General features: G+C 38.6%; 1 protein-coding gene across 1 annotated transcript in view; it reads left to right on the top strand.

Annotated features, from left to right (window-relative positions):
* Positions 1-1160: 1160 nt before the first annotated feature.
* The window catches only part of ROBO2 (roundabout guidance receptor 2), a 540145-nt gene continuing 530071 nt past the window's right edge, over positions 1161-11234 (top strand). The window contains exon 1 of the mRNA XM_075516579.1: positions 1161-1240. The gene's annotated coding sequence lies outside the window, so the exon portion shown is untranslated. The remainder of the gene's footprint in view (positions 1241-11234) is intronic.

Raw genomic sequence — 11234 nt, 5'->3', positions numbered from 1 at the left:
GAAAGAATGACATGTCTACTTATCAGATTCTTCACTACTCTTAATCCTTCCATTTGCAGTTTCATTGGTGATAAATTCTTCACTCACCAGGACTTTGCTTTTTACCTCCATGAGGTAAAAAAGGCATGTACACATGATGGCACCCCAGACTGTCACGGCAATGGTCAGGAAATAATTTTTTACCAAAAAAAGTCAATGAAAATACGGGTCACTTGCATATTTTTTTTGTTTAGTATTTTGTTGATAATGTAATAAATTCCAGTGGGTTGGTGTTTGAAAATTAGTATTTCTTCTTTATAAAAGGAGTTTTGTTGAAATGTAACTTCCTACATAACCCCAGACATTTTAAAAAATATATATTTCCTTTGCCCAAATCATACTGGCTTACTGACATGCTGAGGAAATGCTATGTGCAGATTCATACAGAGAAGCAGCCATGGTATGGGTACTGATGGTTAAATTTCCGTGTTATTGTTAAGGTCTGGTATTTATATTTTGAGGCCTATGGAAAATTTTCGAAATGCCATTAGCTGGATGAGGAAGTGGTAAGGCCGCCCAGCTGTTAGAGCACTGACCTACCTCGTAGAGTTGTTGTGATGATAAATACATCAAAGATGTTTAGAGTCAGATGCAACAATTACTTAGCAACCTAATATTTAAGCCCTGTGCTACTCAAATTTAGGTACCTGCTCTCAGAATGCACCAAGGGTGCTTACAGAAACGTGGTCTGGCTTGTCTTCAGATCTACAGAGGTGTGCCTTCTGCTTACCTGATATTTAGCTACCTTAGCACTTTAAAAATGAAACTTGGAATAAACAACCAGAGGAAGCCTTATTATCCCCAAATCAGCATGCTCAGAGCAAGCTGGCTTGGGGCTACATGGTGAGAGACACTGAACCTAAAAAGGAGAATGCTAACGCCAGTCCCTCTGCTACCTTCACCAGAGCTAGAAGGCTGCACAAGTGATGCATAGTCTCAAACTTTCTCCCTGCTACCACATCTCTTTATTCTTAACATTAAATAGTGACAGGCACAGAAATCCTCATGCACTCAAGCAAGGAATAGAAAGGAGGTTTAGAGAGTTAAACAATTCCTAGCTCTCATCCTGCCCTGATAAAATGTGAATCACCATCAGACTCTCATAGAATAGGAGAAATCCCCCTCCTCCACCCTTCACCAGTCACTCTTACATGCTTTTTTGTTAAGACATGAGAACTGAAATACTTTTCAAGAGAAAGAGGTAAGTTAATGTGTTTTTTTTCAGCAAGCCAACCCTTGATATGTTTATGCATGTCACCAAAATGCTATGAATTTTCACTGTAGAAGTTTCTTGGTTATAATGGGGTTTATATCTGAATTTTTTTGGTCAGCTGCTGCATCTGCTCTAGATTAGACCGCATATGGAATGCAAAAAGTGAAACTAGAAGCAAGGAGGACAGCATTTTGAGGTTAAATTGACAAGGAGCAGGTTTTTTCTGGATATATGCATCTAAATTCTAAGTTTTCAAAAAAAAAGTTGAGCTAGGTAGTTAGGCAGCTAACTGCTGTTTGACTGCAATGGACATTAGGCCTTGAAATTCCTCTGAAGATCTGGCTGCTAAAATTGTTTTTTCATACTAGCCATCGAATACTCCACAGGAAAGAATCACATAAGTATTCCAAACAGAGGGATGACAACAAAAATGTGCTCATGCTGAAACTGATGCAATTCAAATTCAGATGGTGAGACAAACCAAAGAACAAGGGAACAGAAATCATGTCTTTTCTGGTCCTACAAACTTTTGGGCAAATCTTATACAAATTCTGCTTATAACAGGGTACATTATTACTCAAACCCTCACAAACAAGGTCATACCATTCATGAATTAATAGATCCAAGACCAGAAGCTCTGTAATTTATATAAGCTGATGCCTAAAACCAATGTGAATTCAGAGAAAGGTAGGGTTCTTTTTAAAAAAACCCAAAGGATTCCCACTGTAAAGAAAACATTTAGAGTGAAACCATGAGTGATCCTTAATGAAGACTGATTTTAAACTTTTCTACAGAACTCCACAGTCTGCTTGTGTAATTGTAGGTTTATCATATAGTCTGTATCTTTACATGTAAATTGCTGAAATAATCCTCAAAAATGTGAAAATTTTGGCTAAAAGAGCAAATGGCAGTTTACATGATAAAGAACCATGATAAGATTTCAACTTTAACAATATACAGTATTTAATTTTCCAGAAATTTCCGCAGTCTATGCCTCTTACTAAGGTCTTCACCCATGCCATACTTAAAACATATCTGTTTTTTTCTGCAGGAAGTTATTATTTGCCTCAGTCGTATAATATTTTCAATCCAGGGAGCAACTTGTTAATCCCAAGTTTGTCATACAGCTACAATCAGGTAGTTTAAGGGGAGGTATCTGAAGGTGTGACCTGTGCTGTGCACAGGTTAAACCCTCAAGAAACGTGTCTCTTCCAGGTGCAAAGTAGATTCCACAGTCATCTTAACTTCCTTGGTCCCTGATACACAAGACTTAATTTTGTGTAGGTGCTGTTCATCCATGCAGGCTCTCATGATCGATTAATTGGAGCATATGAAGGAGGGAGGCCCCAGTTGTGAGTTGATGCTAGCAGGGGTCTTGTCTAAGGGGTCCTTTCAGTGTAGGGCCCTAGCAGAGGTCATGCCTTCCTTCCCTCTATTACTGTGCCTTACAGTTACAAGAAGAGGTGATGATTTAGTTTTGGCCTATCAGGTTATGGAGTAGGAAGAAAATGCACTCACCACCAAAATAAGAGCCACAAACAGTATGAAAGGAAAGCATAAATTAGTTTGAAAACTAATGTGTGAAGTGAGTCTTTACAGTGCTTGTTAAACAAAGTTCAACACACCAGTACGTGTGGCAGCTGAGTCACTACAGAAGTGCATGCTCTCGTTCCTCGGGGGAGTTCTGCAGCCGTGCCCAGTTCCATGCTGCTGCAGTTTCATTTCTAATAGCTTTAAAATATCTACAGCTACACTAACACGCAAAAGTGACTGAAGTAGATGTATCCCAGTTATGTATTGACTGATGCACAAAAAGGATGGAAAATAGCAGTTTCTCCCATAGAGGAAGTTGGCTCTAGTGTGCTGACAGGACTACAGATTTGGCAGAAACTTTTTTTTTTAATTAATCTGACTGTACAAAGACCAGAAGACCAGAATAATAAGTAACTTTTTCCACTGCTACTCTATACTAAAGAGCAAATCCTGTATCCAAATTATCTCAACAGAGGTAGCAATTAAAATGTAAACAGTAAGCCTGGCTTTAGGCTTCTTTTTTTTTTACACATTCTGTCAATAACTTATTAATGCTACTCCCAGCTATTTAGTCAGAAATTCCCCAGGAAGTCAGGAAGGTCTGTAGTGTTAAAAGTGCTGTTTTGGTGCCATGGGATCCATGTTCAGGGGATTCCTTTGCACAACATTGTAACCTCCTTATCTCAAGTCAACATTGCACACCACTCATCACTATCTATGGCAGAAGCTTTATCAGCATCTCCAGCAAGAAGCACCACTCTCTAGTTGGAAAAAATCTGTGTTTACAGTTAGAACCATCAATCATTTTGTCCTGTATTCTCACTATTACTTACTGCCTTGCCTGTCAGCGAACAGCAAGCTTCCTGGCTTTACCAAAAACCTGATATACTCAGAAAAAAAAGAGCAAGGAACAGTCTATAACAGTGCAGGATGTAGTTTTTTTATTTCAAAAAACTAGTTCATAAAAGGAATCTGCCAAGCTGTTGATACCTTGTTGTTGTTTAAGCCCCTTATCACTTCAGAAAATCTTAGGTAGGATACGGTAATAAACGATGCTGGTAGTTTTGACGTATTTGGGCTCAACTTTTGACTGGGGATTGGGACACACTTATACAGTTATAATGTACACCTTTACAAAAGTCAAATTTATTCATACCTTTGCAATGCCCATCAACAGCGCACGTGCATTCCTTCTGCATGCCAAAATATCATGTAAGCCTAGTCTGCTGGCTAAATCCCTGGATCATCCACATTTTCAATGTTATGTGTAGTTCTTAGTCTCTGTTTTAAGTTGCACACAAATCATGGTCAAATAATTCACTCAAGGTCAAACAGTGCAGGATCTGGTTTCACCGGCAGGAAAAGCCATTATGGAAAACTTAAGGAAACCACAGAATCCTTTTGCACATGGTGTGCTGCTCACTGACATTAGCGTGAAACAGCCTTAACAAGTTAGGGAATCTGGTTGCACAGCTTCAGAAAACTACTTATTTTCTCCTTCGGTCGTTTGTAAGCTCTCAAAGAAAGCAGAAAGTCTGTGCTCATATACCTAGCTAATCCAGTATCTCTTATTCCTCTGGGTCAAGGTCACCCAGTTCTGTCAGATGGGATATAAGTTTTCTGTAAAGCATTGACATTTGGAGGCTAGAAGGTCAAATATGAGATTGTTGCTTTGTTGTGGTCATTTTGTTCTGTGTAAAGTATGTAATGTGACATCTTAAAGAACTCACTTGTGCTGACATTTAGCCCGTTTCCAAGTCATAGTTGCAAAGTTTGCCTTCACTTCCCAGGTAGTAAGGATATATATACCATATATCATATACCATATGTCATATACCTCCTATGTACAATGATCTGCCTTCTCTGTCAATGATCACAGGTTTTGTTTCTCTGCTGAGCTTTTCAGCAAACACAACGCAGTATTCCATTGGGTTGTCACTCGCTATTTTAATTTGTGTGGTGGCAGATTGTTTTCCTCTTACAGTTTTTACCAATTTTACAGGTCATTACTAGTTGACTAAAATTGGTGCGATTTGCCTCTGCCAGCTGATGTTTAATAATAACTGTCATTCCTGCCAAGACCGTGCATCAGTAATTTCTGACAGTAGGTAACACATAGCACATATGTGGATTGACTACGTTACATTCTTCTGACAAGCCATTTAATTGACTGATAAAAATCAAAGAATGAGTGGATGAACCTTGAGAGGAAGCTAATTTGTGTGTTTATTGGGAGTTTGATACTACGTTGGCCTCTTGTAATTATCAAAGTTTTGTGCTGCACATAGCTTGTTTCGAAGGTAACACCAGGAAATTTGTTAGCTTTACCCCTTGCACTAGTTATATAATGCCAAAGACCTGAAGCAGCGTGCATTGAATGTCAAGCCATAGAAAAAGTGAGATGTGATGGGGCTTTCCTGACCATGAAACCGAGGGCAGTTGCTTTAGTTGCAAACTGTTTAAATCTACTTGCATGCAAACTTTAAATGAGGAACTGCCAAGATTTATGGTTCCTTATGGGGCCCTAAGTGCTGCATATAGTGAAAAAGTTGGACTGAAAACATGTCTTTTACTTCCCCTGGGGAAGAAGTATTGCATGGAGGTAGGTCAGAGAGCCACGTCTGGCTCACTGCTGACTTAATATGTGACCTGGACAAGTTATATAAGCCCATTGTTTCTGCTTTCTCAAGTGTAAAATAGGTAAAATATTTCAGAGGCTACTGGTGTACTTTAATTGGTTGACTGTTTCCTATATACTGGATAAAAGGAGATTACTGCATGTTTAAGCATCACATTTCCCTTTTATATTTTGTTTTAACCAGCACGGCAAGATTTTCTCATTCTTCCTCTTACACTTAGCTAGTTTGTGTGCCTGACAGTTCTTTTTTCTCCCGTTCCTCTTCTCCTGTTTTTTTCTCTCTGTGCCTTTGTTCTCCCTTTCTTGCCTATTTTATTCTGCTTCTCCATCTTTCTTCCTGCACTGTTTCACCGTATTCGTGACATAAATAATTTTTATCCTAGAGTCTCACTGAGTATTTGATACACTGAGGCACGTTTTTGCTGCTTGCTGTGTACACACTCTGTGGAGCATCAGTCCCTGTAGGGTGCGTGGGTACATGCTTCTTATTCTCAAGTACTTCTGCCTCCTGCATGCAAATGCTTCAGGGTCTGCTGGAGTCAAACCCACCCTGAGAAGCTCAGGGTTACAAAAAGGACAGCTGCCAGCTCGGTTTTGCCTATTATTCTGGTCTGGAGGCTCCCAAGGAACTTTCTTTTACCAAAAAAATGCTATTGCTGAGTCATAGCCGCTGACTTGAAAGAGCCTGAGAAGCAAATCTGTGACCTAACTATTGATTGGACTGTCATTTTGTCGTATATAGTAAATACCCAGAGGCACTGGAAGGAAGAGGAAGAAAGGGAGTTGCCAGACCAGAAAAGGGGGGAGTAGGCTTCAGGGGCTGAGGGGCTGAGTTACCTTAGAAGGGCCCTGTGCCAGAGGGACAAAACTTTACAGTAACAGTCATTCAGTCTGAATGCTTATATCGTTACTGTAGAAATGATTTTAAGGTAGTAAAGTTTTGTTGTATGACAGTGGAGATACTTCCTCAGTGCAGGCAACGCAAAGACATTCCAGCACATCTGGCTACAGCACCACAGTGGTACATTTGCATCTTCCATGATATAGCAAATAACAAAAACTTCTACAGGGAAATAAAGGCAGTCTTTTTGAAACAGATTATTGTCTTTTTTAGCTGTGTAGTCTCTTTCATTTTATTCTTTGCTCTTTTACCTGTCAAAACACTCGTTTCTACTCAGAGAGAGGCAGAACAGACTGCTGTCCTCAGGCATCACAAAACCAGATAAGGTTAAGATACTGGCTTACAGCAAGTCCTCACCACCACTGCCCTCCACAAACCCCAGAGTTTTACTGTACTGTCCTCGTTATGCATTGGTATGTTTTTTTTCCTCTGTGGGTCTATAAAAGCTATAACTGATGTGTATATAAAGGGTATACCAGATGACCTGAATGGGAATTCAAGGATGTCAAAAGGAATATTAAGGAGGGTTTGTCATAGAATGAAATTTGAAAATGGTGGTATGTTTCTTTTCCGTTGCATTTTCACCCAAAGAACAATACCTGAAGGAAGCATCCATTGCATGCTGGCATATTCTAGCCCTCACGAATCATGAGTCCACTGGAACTTTACTGGCAGGTTGTTATTCACTTTAATTTCTTGTAATTTATCTGTTGAATTATGTATTCTGTGAGTTTTAGTCTCTTGCTAGGTACACACATAGGGGTTATCTTGTCCTTACCCTCTCAGAAGGCCCAGGTGCAGAAAGAAAGGGCTGATCATTGGGTGCAGGTGTAAAGGCTGTACAAGGTACCTTCACTAACAGCTGTGGGGGGTGAAGGCAAGAGGGATCAGAATGAGAGATCTAGAGGAGCAAGGCAACTGGTTTCAGATATATATTGAGGGGGGTTTGTCTTTATTCTAGTAGGGACTGCTTGAATGTAAATGTTCTGGGGTGTAGTTTTTTTGTTTCGTTTTGTTTTTAAAACACTAGAATATTTTGGCCTAATACAGCCAAACAGAATATTCTTGGGTAGTTCTTCATTATCATGAAAAAATCAAACTAATCTTCTTGGCTTATATTTCCAGCAGATTCTTTACATTTGTCTATCTTTTCCATTGAGAAAATGAAAAACACATTTATTAAATGACCTTTAGTTTTTGCCATCTAGTCAAGCGTTCTTTGCTCTGGCACAGTAATACCATTATCTTGACCTTTGTCTCCTTCATACAGTTTCTCTTCATGCCTGTCACTAGCACTGGCTCAGCTAGTAAGAAGGAGAAAAAAATGATAAAAAGGAAAAACCACAATCTGATTCAAATTGTTAGGCAACATAAGCTTCTGGAGATGTTTGTTCCAGCTATGCTTGCTTTCTTTCTGCTTATTTTTACCTTTTCAGCCAGTGTTTTCTGTTTCTTTCCTAGATTTTTTTATTCTTCAGTCTAAGTTTATTTAACCAGGTATATATGTGTGGAGAAACAAAGTGTAGGACAAGTTTAATGTGAGATTTTTTTGGTCTGAGTCACAGTTGTGGTTTGCCTTGATGTAAAACCTTCCTCAATAGCATGCTGTTGCACTTCCACGTGCAAAACAGTTGTATTTCTTTGAAGTTAAAATAAAAGGGCTTCACTGCTTTCTCTGACTTCAACATAATCAAGCAGCAAGCGTCTATGCCTAAATCCTACATTTAACTTTCAATCTGACCTTGGATTAATCCCTTTACCTCACCATGCCTCTGTTTCCTGCCCCAGATCAGCATGCAGGCAGCGCAGTGAGAGTTGGGGAGCTCAGTCTTAATGCTTTAATACAGCTGGAAAAAATCCCTCAAGACATAAGCTAACAGATTTCAAGCCATGCTTGTTGGCTACTTTCCAGTCTGAGTGAAGTGCAGAGCTACAGGAGGACTAATATGGCTTGAAAATATCACTTGAAAGCCTTTATCTCGATAGTGTTTTGACTAATGCATAACTTGCAGAAAGACATTCAGTTTCTATCTGAAAACATCAAGAGATTTACAGTGTGCCAGTTCTTTCTGTAATTTTGTCCTTTGTTGTGTGATTTATTTCCAAGCACATTGCATGCTGTTGTAACACATAAATTTACTAAGAAATGTAATCTACTCTGTTTCCTTCCTTTCCTGATATGTAGGAAAGAACTATGGAGAATATACATCTAAGGACAAGTGACAGGGCTTCACTCTCTTTTCCAGTGACAAGGACTCCTGACACGGGGCTGATGTGCATACAGATAGATGATTTCCTGTTGTTTGTTTCTAGTCTAATCAAGCTGATTGGGATGAATGATAATGGTGATGTCTTTAGCACATACCAGAAATTTTCTTTGCTTGCGAGCTGGAAACCATTTGCAGTTTGCAGCAGCAATAGTAGTTGACTTAAGATGGGATATTTGATCATTACCCTCATAATGGGAGTCGCTGGTTTTTTCACATATATGGCTGCTTACGAGCTCAGAAAATAACAGCATGCTTCATCCATCGATCTGAAAAAGCTCTTTGTAAAAAGGGTCAGCGCCATTATTCCCATCAAACAAATGATGAAATGGATGAGCAGACAGAGAAAAACTAGCTCAAGGTGATGAGCAGACTGCCAGCAGAGGCGGCAGAGGACTTGGGTTCTTCCGTGGTTTGAGCCCCAAAGGCTCTGCAACCCCCCATGTGAAAAGCCTGAGACAATGTACCGCTGCTAGACTCATGAGAAATTCAGAATTGTGGTGATCCCAAGAATAGACTGCTCCCAAAATAATCCATGGCCAGGCTTGCATGAAGTCTATTTCTATTCTGATCCTTTAAGCTTGTTAGGGCTTGATAGTTCAAAACCTATAGTTATTTGTATCTGGTCTCATGGTCAACTTCAGTCTTCAGTACCAAAACACAAAATACAAAACATTAATCATACAAAACCATGCGTTCTTTGAAAGGGAAATATAAATATGTGAGCAAGGCTTGGGTGGGGATGCTTTTTATGTATGGGCTTTGTGGAAAAGGAAAAAGCATTGTAATTTTGGACAGTACTGACATCTACCTGCATGTAGACAGGGTGCTATCTGTCCACAAAGCTAACTGAGGATGCATTCCACATGAAAATAAAAGGAAGTGCTAATTACGGTATATCATACGGTATCCAAGATTCATGCATAATTTTTTAATTTCCTATTACCTTTTTGTTATCTTCCCATTCATTGACTTAATTGATACACTACCTACCCTCTTTTGTGCCAAATACATTTGTTTTCTTCCTTCTAGGTCACAGTTTTACAATTATCACCATAGCAACATTCCAGCTATAATACGAAGATACATCTTCTGAATGGCTGATGATACAACATTAACTGTTAGAACATAACATTTTTCATTTTGGAAACATCTGGAGTTCACAACCAGCAAAGATCTGTAAAAATGTCTGTAGCTTTTTAATAATCACCCAAGGCTGCACTTGCAAGCTTTATTAGGATGCATTTACAAACACTGCTTAGTCACCAAGCACGGAATGTGATAAAAATAAATTTTATTCCAACACAAAAAAATTAAAATATAAAGTTCAGTTTACAAGTCATGTGGCTTAAAAGAAAAAAGAGAGAATTTGAATTGACCTTTGTGTCAAGGCCTTTATTTTAGAGAGTTGGGCCATACTCCATTCCTCTGCTGTTCCCAGCCTATTACCTACAGCACTAATATTGCTATTTACTGGCTGATTATATCCTCTGGCAAGATTCGGACTGTGTCTACTTCTCTGCTGCAAACTAATCAGTTTTCAAAATTAGTTATTGATCTCAGGCTCATTGTGGACTACAAATTTAGTGGCTGGTTCATTGAGTATCAACAGTGCCACTCTTTGTGTGAGCTGCATAGAAGTGAAAACAAACAAGATATTCAGGCCCACGTACATATATAATCATCTAATATAAGGAGATACAAGACAAGTATAAATGCACTGGCAAATGAAATAGCTTTTTTATGAGAAAGATGACATAAAGAAATCCAAGACTATTCCTCTGTTAAGGTACACATATAATTCTTACTATCTACTGTGGAGTGTTTATCTGAGAGAGAACACGTGTATCAGCACTACTACTGGAAAGCATTACTGTTACTTAATTTGAAGTGTTTGGGGTTTGTTTGTTTTGGTTTTGTTTTTTTTTTTTAAGGTAGGAAATAAGCTTATTTTTTTAAGATAGACCATTCTTAAGGTTTTAAGTTGCAAATGTATTAGATGAAGTCAGAAAGGTTTTGAAATAATAAGTACTTGAAGTTGGGATTTATGTTTTAGTGACTAACAATATGCTGCCATTATCCATTGCCTGGCTCTATCAAGCTACATTAAATCTTTTCAGTGATTATATTGTCACTCCTTTGGTTGTAATGGGAACTTATCAGATACAAGAAATTTTAATTGGGAAAGTTTCCCTGTAAAACATTGAGAGACAAAGATATAGTCAATAACCCAACATTTTCCTGGAGGTGAAGGGCCCATGCCCAAGTTCTTTCTCTACCTGAATGGAAGTACATGAACACTAGGTTGCATGTTTCTAAATTTCGTCCCCAGGTAGACCTATAAAAATTTTGAAGCCTAATTCTTTTTCTGAGAAGAGATTCCCATATAGGTTCAGCTGCAAGAATGCATTTCCTAGTCCCTTTAGGAAAAGTCTTAGTCCATAGAAGCATATTTAAAATATTGAAGATGTCCAAAATATTTTTAATAACAGTCTACTCCCATCCCACTGCAATAATTTAATTATTTATGAAAAAAACTCAATGCTAGAAATGTTTCTTCTCTTTCCTAAATATTATTCTCAGTCTTTCTACTGGAAGAAAAAAACAACCTTCTAAACATTCCACTGTTGAAACAGCACACAG

This window comes from Mycteria americana, chromosome 1, assembly GCF_035582795.1.
Source record: "Mycteria americana isolate JAX WOST 10 ecotype Jacksonville Zoo and Gardens chromosome 1, USCA_MyAme_1.0, whole genome shotgun sequence".
Classification (NCBI taxonomy): Eukaryota; Metazoa; Chordata; class Aves; order Ciconiiformes; family Ciconiidae; genus Mycteria; species Mycteria americana.
This window is presented reverse-complemented; position numbering and strand designations above follow the sequence as displayed.